This window comes from Lolium perenne, chromosome 7 (assembly GCF_019359855.2).
Source record: "Lolium perenne isolate Kyuss_39 chromosome 7, Kyuss_2.0, whole genome shotgun sequence".
Lineage (NCBI taxonomy): Eukaryota > Viridiplantae > Streptophyta > Magnoliopsida > Poales > Poaceae > Lolium > Lolium perenne.
Window position 1 is genome coordinate 735,378 of NC_067250.2, and position 12,730 is coordinate 748,107.

At 42.5% G+C, this 12,730-nt stretch overlaps 2 long non-coding RNA genes across 4 annotated transcripts; both read left to right on the top strand.

Moving 5' to 3' along the window:
• The first annotated feature begins 5,636 nt into the window (after nucleotides 1-5,636).
• On the top strand, nucleotides 5,637-9,336 carry LOC127311708 (uncharacterized). Of its 3 annotated transcripts, XR_011749605.1 has the most exons (5): nucleotides 5,637-6,776; nucleotides 6,999-7,128; nucleotides 7,800-7,848; nucleotides 8,920-8,976; nucleotides 9,082-9,336. It is a non-coding gene; the product is annotated as an uncharacterized lncRNA (long non-coding RNA). The 3 variants fall into 3 exon arrangements; XR_007857805.2 differs by lacking the exon at nucleotides 5,637-6,776 and having other exon boundaries at nucleotides 6,840-7,128; XR_011749604.1 differs by lacking the exons at nucleotides 5,637-6,776; nucleotides 8,920-8,976; nucleotides 9,082-9,336 and adding an exon at nucleotides 8,022-8,877 and having other exon boundaries at nucleotides 6,840-7,128.
• Nucleotides 9,337-10,085: 749 nt separating this feature from the next.
• On the top strand, nucleotides 10,086-11,845 carry LOC139833221 (uncharacterized). Its single transcript, XR_011748575.1, has 3 exons — nucleotides 10,086-10,422; nucleotides 10,539-10,608; nucleotides 11,214-11,845. It is a non-coding gene; the product is annotated as an uncharacterized lncRNA (long non-coding RNA).
• The last annotated feature ends 885 nt before the right edge of the window (nucleotides 11,846-12,730 follow it).

The window sequence follows — 12,730 nt, forward strand, 5'->3', positions numbered from 1 at the left end:
CATCCGTAGTGTCATTAGGATGGTGCGTTGTTGCAGAGCTGGGTGTAATTAGTATCTTATGATATTAATATATATTCCCTTTATCGAAAAAATGAGTCAATAGAAGCACAGCCATTTGCGCATGAACTAGCTAGTATCTCGAAGGTTTGGAGTCAATCTGCCTGGCTGAATGATCCACTAATATCTTTACTACCTTTATTATTTCATATGTAACTTGCATTCATAATAAGTTGTCAAAAAATCATGCCCTTAGATATTTTCTTTCAAATATTCTGTCACAACACAAGTAAGTTGCAAACAATAATTTAACCAAATGCAATTATTCAACTAAATAAATAACATTATTTAACCAAATTCAAACATAGAAATAGAATAACTAATGCAATACTTAAATAAATTAAAATGCGAGAAGTTTAAATAGGTCAAGACTCATGCGCTTTTTTCTCTCCTCACACACAAATGTTCCACTAGATCACATTGTAATTAGCTATGAATTTGTTTGTCGTGGATGTATTGATGCATGGCTCCAAACTCGGTTCGCACCTTATGATATGGCAATCAACTCCACTTCAGTATCGGCTTCATCTTTGCATCAACTGATGGATCATCATCTCGTAGGCTATTTATCGAACAACAAAACAATCAAATACAGAACAATATTGTTCCAAGAAAATAAATCTTCCAAAGTCATGTATACCTAGGCAAATAGCCAAATAGGGGTGGATCAAGATCCCACTGCCCGGTAGTGTGGGTGTGTCAACTTGCCACTTCTGCGACGACTAGGTGCAGGTCGCTTATTATGGTAATCAGATGGCGTTCGCGAGGAACTGGCCGGAGATCGTCCACATATACGATCTCCACTACAACGACATAGTGAAGTTCAAGATACAAGCCTTCATCATGAAGATGACAATTTACAAGGCCAAATGATCCACCGCCAAGCTCTACACCTGCCTTGATCACGGCTAGGCAACATCCGCCGATGTTTTATGTCTACGTGTTTGTCTAGTTGTCTACATGTCGTAGTTAAGTATGGTGGCTTTTGATCCGGGTTCGACCCTGATATTTTAGGCATTCTGCTTAGTAAATATGTTGTGATATAGTTACGTGTGGTTGGTAACGGCTATAAGCTTGGTGGTGGTAAGAGCCTACCAATCTTCCCTTACGATGAGTTATAGTGTTATACTTCCTAACAGCATCTCCACCGACGGCCTTCAAATAGGCGCCAGCACTGCCGTACAGGGGTCGCCGGCAGAGCATCCTCTATTTGGGGATGCTACTCCTACATCGGTGCCCCCGCCAGCCCCGATAGTTGAAACTTGGAATGACATTTAAAACCGGAATTCATACAAAATTTATACAAAAATTACTCGAATTTAAACCTAAATAAAACTTAAACTTAACCCTAATCTACTGGCCGTCGGTTGGACGCGCGATGGGCCTGCCTCGTCGTCGTTCTTCCCCTTTGTCGCCTGCGTCCGTGCCCACCTCTCGGCCCTTGCTTCGCGCATCTGGCTATGGAACATGGCGACCGGCGTCACAGGAGCTTGCCAGCGGCGCTGTCCCCGCGATGTCAGCCTTTGCCGAGAAGCCTCGTTATCAGCGCGCCTCGCTTGCTCGCAGGCGAATGCCTCGTAGTGGCGATGAGCCTTTGTCGCTCCGCCTCCATGAGGAGGCGTCCCGCCTCCTCCGTGGCCGCTCGCTGGCACGAGATCTCGAGGTTCGCGTCGTTGACGAACTCCCGCTCCTCCTCCTTCAACCTTCGAAAGCGATGCGCGTTCAACGACGCCAGGATCGCCGTCTGCTCCGGGTCAGTGGGGGCCTACAGCTGCTCGCCCCACTGCGCCGCCTCCTTCGCCGCCTCAGCTTCCGCGTCTGCGACATAGGCCTCGTGCCACACCGTGAACCATTGGTCCACTGCGTCGTCGGAGTTGTAGTCCTCGTCGGGCTGCGGCTCAGGCTGCGGTGGTGGTGGAGGCGATGCAGGCAGCGAGCGGTCGTTGAGGCCAAGCATGGAGTACGTCGTTTTAAGAAGGCGCGACATTTTTGAGTTGGAGAAGACAGATTGGCGCGGCGGTGGTGGTGGAGATGAGAGGATAGCACCGCTGCGGTGGACGGCGTACGCACTAATAGGGGTGCCAACTACCCGCATTTGCGGCGGCATAGGTGAGTGGACCCCGCGCGGCCAGTCGACGCCCTCATCGCCGCCTTGGTTTCCGCGTGGGAGACCATTAAGCACCGACGACTAACCTTCCTGCATCTTTTCCGATGCGAACCATCACGTCCTCTCACTGACAAGGCGCCCCCACCGCGAAAATCATCGTGTCGTGAGGGGTCCTTCGTGAAGGGGCCAACATGGGGTTGCCGGGGCTTCTATTGGACTCGAAAAATCATCGGCGCTATTTGGAGCGCGCTAGTGCGAGCCCATTTTCGATGCTAGCCCCCAAAAAGCTGTCGGGGCCGCTATCGAGGCCGCCGATGGAGATGCTCTAAGTACATCTAAATTCCTCCTATAAAAGCTCCAAGACTACCTGGCCAACCAGGCCATCTGAGAGGGGCAAACCAATCTGGGTCGTCCAATCAGGTTGCAACAGTAAATCTCAAGTCCCACTTTTCACCACAGCCGTTCGATCGGTGGATATTTTTCTCACTTGTTCAGTTTCCGACTAAGTCAGTGACGCATGGGGCCAGCTACGTGCGGGGCCCGACTGCTGGAGACTGCGAAGCTGCTCTCGTTGGCGTCGCCTTCCGTCTCGAGCCGCGCGGAATGGTGAAAACCTAGATCGAGATTCACTCCCCAATCCCGTCCATCCTTTCCTCCCCAATCCTCGTCTCTCCTTCTCCCCAACCGTGGCGGCGCGCGTGGAGGAGCGGAAAGGGACGGCGGTGACCCGTGCGGCGCCAGCGGTGGTGGACTCGCCCTTCCCCGTGCGCGAGGAGACGAGATCGGGGGGCGGGCCTCGTCCTGCGCGAGTGGCGGCGTGCGGCTCCTGTCCTCTCGGCTGCGCGCCTAGCGACGGCGGCGGCTGGACGCGGCGGTGGCAGGCAGCGCGCGCGCAGGCGGCGGCGCGTCCACTGCCGGTGGAGCTCAAGATCTCCGGCCGCTGGACAAGGAGGGAAGGAGCATCGCCGCCTGGATTCGCGCCGCTTCCAGCTGGAATCGCGCCGTCGCCGGCCAGAATCGTGCCTCCTCCGCCTGGAATCGCGCCTCCTCAACCTGGATTCGTCCCTCCTCCACCTGGATTCGCCCTTCCCCAACGTCTGGCGTCGCCTCTGCTGCTGGTCTGCTGCCTCCCCAAGGTACTGCATCCGCCTCTGTTTCTTAGCACGTACCTGAGCTTGCTTGCTGCTGCTTGCTTGCTGCTCCCCCTTTGGTGGTGGTGCTGATGGTTTGACCCGATTGCTTGGCTGGCTAGGGAGTGATTGAGGGCAGTGGTGATCCTTCAGACTCAGTCATCAAGAAAAGGCAGAAAATGGGGCGGTTCTTCTATCTCATATCATGTATTTACTTTATTATGATTTTTTATTTATGATCTGTTATATTATTGCATTTATACTATACTTGCCGTATCGCCGTTTCGCTGTTTTTTGAAATCACCGTATGCCGTATCGCCGTATCCGTGTTGCCGTATCGGTGCTTCGTAGCCAGTATGTAATCTTGGTAGCAGAAAATAATTCAAACTTGACTTAGCTTGTTTTAAATATCTATTGTTCGTTGGCTGTCCGTTGTTACTTTCCAGCCGCGGATTCATACGAGTTGGATATCACCCTGTTTTAACGGTAGCATAAATTTTCTGTGGTGAATTTGTTAGATATCTATTGTAGCTAGGCATAATTATTGTTATTTTATATGAATATTTGCAGTAGGAACTTTTTTGATCATACAAAGTCATTCTTCTGAAAACTGGCTTGAACTTATACGTGGAAGCATGCCTATATATAAATTCCGAAAGATTATTTTCAGATTATCACCTTTGATCTCCCGCACTCCAAGCTTTTGCTTCTATGGTAAGACAATCCATCACTTAGTTGCTCTGAGGAAAAGGGCAAGATAGTTGTATGCTTGCCAACTGTGCAAGGCCTTACTTTACAAGTTTGTCAAACCAGGAATAAATGATGTAGAACGAGTGAACCAATTAATTATTCCATCTGTATATACAATTTCACATGCTTCGTAAATATGAATTTTGTAAGTGAAATTATATTGCCACTCTATATCAGTCTTTCACTTTCAGTGGTCAGGCACATTTTTTATGCATCCTGCTCATATCATGTCATGCTAATATGCTGTGTTCAGCAGATACACATATTTGTCCCTTGTTTCTGCCGTGCTGCAGGAAATTTTAAATCTTCATTATGCGTGATCGCAAGTGATGATATATTTCTTAGAAATTAAAATGTTGCTGGGCCCTACATGGCAACATCCTAATACTTACTTATGCATACAATGGGAAGTGTATTGCTTCTGGTCTGTGATGTCTTTAATTTTAGCTCCAGGTTATGCAAAGCTTATTTTGTATGTACCTAAAAGTTGTGTTTTGTAAATGTTGAAGATTTATAATTTCTGGAATGCGCCCTATTTTACACTAGCTTATTTGCAAATAATGGTTTTGTGATCTTTGGTATTAATTAGAGAGAATGCTAAAGTATATAGAAGAGTGGTATCTGTAATCATGGGATGTTGTGGTTTAAGCTTGCTTGAATCTTGTTCCAGCCGATGTGCATATCCATTGCCTCTTGTTTTGTTGATTGCTTTGCCGTCTTTCAGCACCTCAGTAAGGCTTTGATTTTTTTGGGAGAATAGAATCGGTGAATTGAGTCGTTGTGGCTATTCGGTTCATATTGCCCTATTTTATTCATTTGTTCATTTTTTTGATCATACAAAGTCGTTCTTCTGAAAACTGGCTTGAACTTATACGTGGAAGCATGCCTATATATAAATTCCGAAAGATTATTTTCAGATTATCACCTTTGATCTCCCGCACTCCAAGCTTTTGCTTCTATGGTAAGACAATCCATCACTTAGTTGCTCTGATGAAAAGGGCAAGATAGTTGTATGCTTGCCAACTGTGCAAGGCCTTACTTTACAAGTTTTTCAAACCAGGAATAAATGATGTAGAACGAGTGAACCAATTAATTATTCCATCTGTATATACAATTTCACATGCTTCGTAAATATGAATTTTGTAAGTGAAATTATATTGCCACTCTATATCAGTCTTTCACTTTCAGTGGTCAGGCACATTTTTTATGCATCCTGCTCATATCATGTCATGCTAATATGCTGTGTTCAGCAGATACACTGTAATATTTGTCCCTTGTTTCTTCCGTGCTGCAGGAAATTTTAAATCTTCATTATGCGTGATCGCAAGTGATGATATATTTCTTAGAAATTAAAATGTTGCTGGGCCCTACATGGCAACATCCTAATACTTACTTATGCATACAATGGGAAGTGTATTGCTTCTGGTCTGTGATGTCTTTAATTTTAGCTCCAGGTTATGCAAAGCTTATTTTGTATGTACCTAAAAGTTGTGTTTTGTAAATGTTGAAGATTTATAATTTCTGGAATGCGCCCTATTTTACACTAGCTTATTTGCAAATAATGGTTTCGTGATCTTTGGTATTAATTAGAGAGAATGCTAAAGTATATAGAAGAGAGGTATCTGTAATCATGGGATGTTGTGGTTTAAGCTTGCTTGAATCTTGTTCCAGCCGATGTGCATATCCATTGCCTCTTGTTTTGTTGATTGCTTTGCCGTCTTTCAGCACCTCAGAAAGGCTTTGATTTTTTTGGGAGAATAGAATCGGTGAATTGAGTCGTTGTGGCTATTCGGTTCATATTGCCCTATTTGATTCATTTGTTCATATTTTTTAAAATAATTTTATTTCGGACCAGCCATTTGACTAAAATAGATTGTTACTTTTTTAGATATGATGCCATTGGCCAGCATGCAGTTCCAGTACCTTATGGTTGTGGAAAAGTTATATAGAGATCTATCCAGATATGATGCCACTGCAACTGCTCATGTGCAAAATTTACTCTGTTTCACATTGCACTATCATCATTGTCACTCCATGGGGTACCACAGGTTGTCTCTTGTGTATAGTATTTCGTTCAGTAGCAAAATAGTCTGTACATGTTGGAATAAATGCACAGCTCATACTCCGGTTACTCATTAATTGCATTTTGCACACAGTATTAGTTGACGAAAGTGGGGTTCGGAACTCTAGCAGAGAAACTGAAGAAAAGTGGTGTTTCAGCTGATCGATATCCCCTTGCTCATTAATTACTTTGTCAAGTGAAATATGGTAAATTGGAGCTGCAAACTAGACAGAATCAATCCCCTTGCTCATTAGTCATTGTTGGTCATCCTTTGTTTACTGTTCTTATAATGCTATGCATTTACATTTATGGACAAAAATACGCAATCGGACATATATCTTAGCTGCGTTTACTTTTGGTTATCTCTGTCCTTTCCATCCTTTCTTTCTAGCCTGGATAATCTCTCTATAATCTAAAAGCAAAATCAGGGCTATGGCATTATGCTCAGTTTATCAAGGATCACTTGCATAAAAATTACATATGTTTACTATGCAAAGTACTATGAATGTTTGAACTCATTTTCTAATTCTCATATATTTTTATCTCATGATTCAAGATGATGTAAAAATATATAGTTTAGAATTTAAACAAGCAAATTTGCATGGGATTTCAGTCTAGCCATATGCTACGCGACTCCTGCTGATTCTAACTTGAGGAGGACATATTAGAGGTTATAATGTACTCCCTACGGTCCATAATTCTTACCATGGTTTTATTTCTGGATTTTGTTGCTTGATGATTATGTACGATTTTATTTCTGGATTTTGTTGCTTGATTATCATGTAAGGATTTTAATATTCATAATTACTTGATGATTATGTTTGAATGCTTGCAGATTCCGGTTTTAGTTAGCCTAGATTAATTATTGTCATGTCTTTCTGTCGGTTATCAGGATTAGTGCTTTTGGTGGTCCAATTTGGCAAGAACACGAAGAAGGCCGAGTTGGTGATGGCCCCTTATGAGAGTGGCACTGGTAACGGGAAGCTTCTATGACGTCGAAGAGGCTGCTGAGCAACCCACAGGTAATGTAGCTTACAGAACTGAATTATGAATGTGTTTAACTTAATTTTACATTCTTTGCGGGACCTAAATTATTTATTAACATGTATTTCCTGTCAACATTATTTGGTTTGCTGGTTCAGTTTATCAAGAATAATGTTGTATATTTTTCTACTTTAAAGTGCTAATTTTTTGCTGAAACTACTGTATTTTGCATAATGTCACGCTGAGCCATCATTAACAGGATAGTTAAAAACATGGAAATTGAAGAATTTCTAAGCTGTTTACTAATCTTCTAGATTTGACTAATTTGATGATTATGAAGTTTGAACTCCGCTAATTCGTCAAGGCCGATCAGAGTACAATATGATGTCAAGAAACCCTGCAATCTTATTGAACCAGTAGGAAGTTTCAATATGGTAAAAGGATTCCAATTCTGAATTCTGTTGCAACAGAAAACTTGATGCATCCTCTGTAGAATGTGCACTTATCATGTGTTATATATGTCCTACCTTGTTGGAATGAAGCTTTCTTAGATTGAGATTGCCTTTTAAACTCCACTTGAGTAAGAATCTTTTGTCGGTAACACTACAACTTTGTGTATATCACGGCTTTTCCACTAAATTGATAATGCAGTAACGTATTATCACTATCTCCATTGTATTTGACATTGTCTTCACCTCTCTGAATACAGTTCCCCTAGGATGATTTATCTTGCAGATGGACTTCCGTTATTAAGTGAGGTATCATATTTACTCACTGAACAATATGCACTACTTTACCATCATACAGTGTCTTCTCTGCAACTGGAAAAAAGTTGCTGTAATTTATACAGATGTTCTACTACTTTACCATCATATAGTATCTTTCTGCAACTGGAAAAAAGGTTGCTATAATTTATATAGATATTGTACAGCATATAGAGAAAGGTTCTACTAGAAATCTGATTTCTTCCGTTCACTTTACCAATCTTTAATTTGCCCTAGACAGGGGCCTTATTCCTAGATGTACCTGGAAGGCAGGACTTTGAAAGAAAAGAAGTTGTTTCACGTTTAAATCTGTACTGTCATTTATTAAAAATGGTAATCTTGATGGAGGTTTCAAACGTGAAGCATCAGTTTAAAAATACGTGTACATGCTATTTTTGTTCAGTCTCCATATCCTTAGAGCACTTGGTTTTGCCACAACATTAATTAATTTGGCTCGAGCTGTCTGTTTACCACGAGTGCATCATGAATATCTGTCTTTTTTAAATGCTAATTTGTGGTTTGCATCTGGCTGAACAGGTTTTGTATGTAATCCTTGCTCCACCAATGACAATATAAGCTTGCCATATTTTGGTAACTGAGTTCAAGCATATGCATAATAAATTTTAAATGGCATATCATTTTCCATTTCAAACTGTGTCCTAGAAATAATATTGATAACAGACCATGTAGAAGACCCAACAGTTTTACTAATTTTTTTCTAGGCCCGCTCATTGGTATTTCTGTGAGCTTCCGGTTTCAGTTTTCCAATAGTATTATTGATGCTTTAGGTTTGGTATCATCTGGTTCAAGCACTCACAAGAACGACACTTATTGTAGGTGCACAGTACAATACTTAAGTGCGATAAAATCACGATAAATCCAGAGCAAGGAGAAACTTTGCCATCCACAGTGATGGAATGCTATAACACATGTGTTGATCTGGAAGCACATGATTAGCAAATTTCTATGAAATCATCTGAGAGCTTCAACTGTTCCGTATAGGAGCTTCAACCCGATCTGATCATCTGATCATCTGATCATTTTATAGAGTGGTGTTGGCTGCAGGATGGTGTCGCTGCAGGATGACACATGATTAGCAAATTTCTATGAATATTACCACATGTGCAATTATCCCTCCTCCCAAAGTGGATTGTTTATTTCATTATGGAATCCATTTTCTCCATTATGTTTACTTGGCAACCATTTATTGATCGCCCCCCAAGTCAGATGACGACGAGCCCGTGAATCAATGGAGGAGGAGGCCATGGAAGAGAGAAAGGATGCGTGAAGATGTTGTGTTTACCGACGGAGCGCTAGCTGTGGGCGACGACCGGGCTAGGCAAGTTCATCTCATCCCTCTCCTCTGAGTCTCTCTCTCCTGCGCGGTAGTGCAGACTCATGGCGTGTGGTAGTATCTGGTGGCGCGTGCGGCAACACTCACCCAGATCGACTCGATTCTTTTACCTTCGTAGCAGCAGTAAACAAGGCATGCTATTTTTATAGATTAGCTACTTTTTTTCTTGGTATAAATTTTTGAAGTGTTAGGGAGTTGCAGATTCTGTGATCGCGCATTTGATTTTTTGAGAGTCCAACACTCTGGTTCCTAATTAATAATTAATGCGTTTTCTAAACATGGTGTGTGCCGGATATCGAGGTAGTCTGGGTGAGGCCGGTTCAGCCCTGACCCATGACCTCCTTCATGCTCCAGACCAAGTGGGACATGCTAAATTTCAGATGCTTTGTTCACCATTATCAGAGGTCATCATGTACTTTGAGGCACATAATATGTTCCTTGGCAGTTTCAAATGGAATTGACATCAATTCTCTCGTTTCACAGGTCAGAAGCAGGCATGGAGATCTGCACCATAGTGCAAGGGGAGAGGGGGATTTTTCATTTTATTGTCAGTTATCTAGGGTACGTATGCAACCATGGGAATATACCTAATGCCAAGGGAACTTTTGTGGTTGCTGGATATGTCTATTTACATTAAAATTCATGTTTGGTGGCCGATATTGACATCAGGTCTGAGAAATAGAGGTGGATGGGGAGCACGCGCTTTAAATTTATATGTGTAACCTTATTTTGAACGTTTTGGATGCACATGAATGATGTTGTATTTCATCTTGTACGGAGAATTGGCTTGCTCTTCTTTTGGATGCTCCTCTGCAAGCTTCTGATAATACTTTTGAACGTTTTTCATTATTGTAGCCTGGTGAGTAGCGCGAGGGCTGGCACGGGGAGCCATTGGGGTCGCGCGCCCTCTGCCTCCTCGGCACCGGCGCGCCTGCCGCTAAGTGCCGGCCATGGCGCCGATCGCCGGAGCACATCGTCGTCTCGTTGATCGCCTGGCCTACCTCCCCGTGTAAGTTCTTCCTTTCCACTTTTTTTAATTATAATTTACTATTTTGCACAGCTGTGGAGGTGGATCTGCCCAGCCTTGGAGGTGAGCAGAGAACACCATAGCCATCTCTAACTAATTTTGTGTTGTTCCATCCTCATTTGGGAGGACGATCCTGATGAACATGCTGAAGAAACACGCATGCTCTCCATCAGGAGAACACTTATAGGTATGCATTTTTATAAAGAAGAGATATATAGTGCTGGTCAGATGGTTATTGCAATTCCTTTCGTTTGACGGAATTAGAAATATTCTTCATTGGAAACAATTCCTATCACGATTCAGGTGTCGACTTGCTCCAGCATGGAAATGAGGTGATCGATAGCTCTGCCTATTAATGGAAGAGCACACGGAGGTATTCCTCAGCCTAATGGTGCAATTCTCGTATATATTGTTCATTTATGCTTCATTATTGTTAGGATATGTATTTTGTAAATATGCACGCGGAGGTGTTCCTCACCCGCTTCAAGTATTTTTTTTGGGTGCATGCTTTGGTATTTTTAATGAGGTACCTTCTTCCTGCAATTGGACCTCCAGCATGCCTTGTTTGCCTCTATCTCGCAGAGTTCGTCAACTGTTGCTGCTAGCGGGGCGGCTCGTTGGGATACTGCTTTAGTTTGTGTCTCCGTTTTTGCGTGGTTGATCTTGAGGTTGTACTTCTTAAGATAGCAGGATTATTTTAGTTTGATTGTTTGTTATTCAGTGTCCAGCTTGATATTTTTTCAGACATTCTGTTGCTGAATACCTTAGCTTAAGACATAAAAGAAGCTTGTAGGTTGAGGATAGTGTTGCTCTTTTCATGTCTAATAATGCATTAGTTGTTTAGGAGCAATGCGGTCTTAGGATTGATGTGCTTAATAAAGAAGTATATAAAAAATGTTTGTTGCGATGATATTCGAACTCTATGAAAAATAAAAAGTATATCACAGTGGTAACATTGATGTTCAAGCTATATCATAGGTGGGCTTGCAATATTTGATCAAATTGTGTCTAGCTATTTTCAATTCTGGACCAAAGGCCCTTCTGAAAATCCAGTGGTTGGGAAGCGTGATCCATTTTCAAAGAACTTCATCATTAATTAAAGTAGGAAATCCAGGTGATACTACATTCATAATTCTGCCATTTATGCTGGCAAGGTATGTTTCTCCTTCATGTGCCCATTATGTATGATGCATTTTTCATTTCATTGATTCTCTTGTGTGTACCCCAATACTCATCATAGATTTGATCATGTGGCAATAACAAGAAGGGGTTATTGAAATACCTATTGCAAAGGATGGACCTGAAGCTTGGGTCTTCAGGCTTGTGTTAGCTCAATTTGCACAACGGACAGTGGATAGAGAGGTGGTACCAGAGGTGGCAGGTACCAGGGAGTAGTGGTCCTGTAGGTTTTTGCGGCGGATATGAGTGTGGCTTGATAGCCATTGTAATCACTCTGTCTCTCTCTCTAAGCTACCACGCTACCATGTTTTAGTTCTGTCCAATGTACTTAACCCTACTTTGCTACCATTGCCTTCTTGATGAATCTGATGACCAAGCAATGTATAAGCTATATCATATAAGCTTCTTCGATCAACCTCATGTACAATAAATTGTATCACCGTGTTGCCTTATTTTTGATTTCATGTAACTCTAAATGTACATGTGAGGGCTCTATGTGTTAATACATCGTCATCTTCTAAGGGAAGGCTTATGATTTTGGAATGGCTAGCTTCAGCTTTTGTGTCGAGGTGCACCGGGTTAGCCGTAAAATTTAAAGGGATAATAAATAAGCGTTATAAAAGATGTGTATAGCAAGTAAAGATGTAAGTATGGAAATAAATTAATTGTTAAATTATCATCCTATAAATGGTAGCATCAATTGGCATATTAACATGTTTTTGTTGGCACTGATTTAGCCGTTTCTTGCTTTGGAAGCACATGGTTAGTAGTTATGAATTGATTCTGCCATAGCCGTTTCTTGCTTTGGAAGCATGTGACTTCTTATTTCGTTTTGCCCTTGTTAGTATATTTTAGTATAGTTTTTTCTATTTTTGAAAACCGGTTTGGAAACATACTATGTGTGATAAGGAGTAGACCGGCAGGGATTGAGCAAATTCTTAAAAATTTGACTTTAATATATTTAATTTAGAGAACACACACATCCGTCCTCCTCTCCTCCCGCTCCACCAATTAATTCTTGGTTAGATCCCAGCAAATCTGCAGCGAGGGCGTGACTTGTCTTGGCACTGCAGCTTCCTACAGCGGTAGGCGCCTATGCGGCGTAGAGGTACGCAGCGAGTGTCAGGCACCACCAACGAGAATCAAGCTGTGCAGAGGACTAAGGAGAGATGATTGGGTCATGTGGTTGAGACACGGTGGAACAAGGGATTGGGACCGGTGGAGTCGGTCCAAGGTGGCCGGGGAGAGAAATTGGCGGGCATAGCCGCAACACATTGGAGAATTTGGTGGGGGACAAGACGAGACCACCGAAGAAG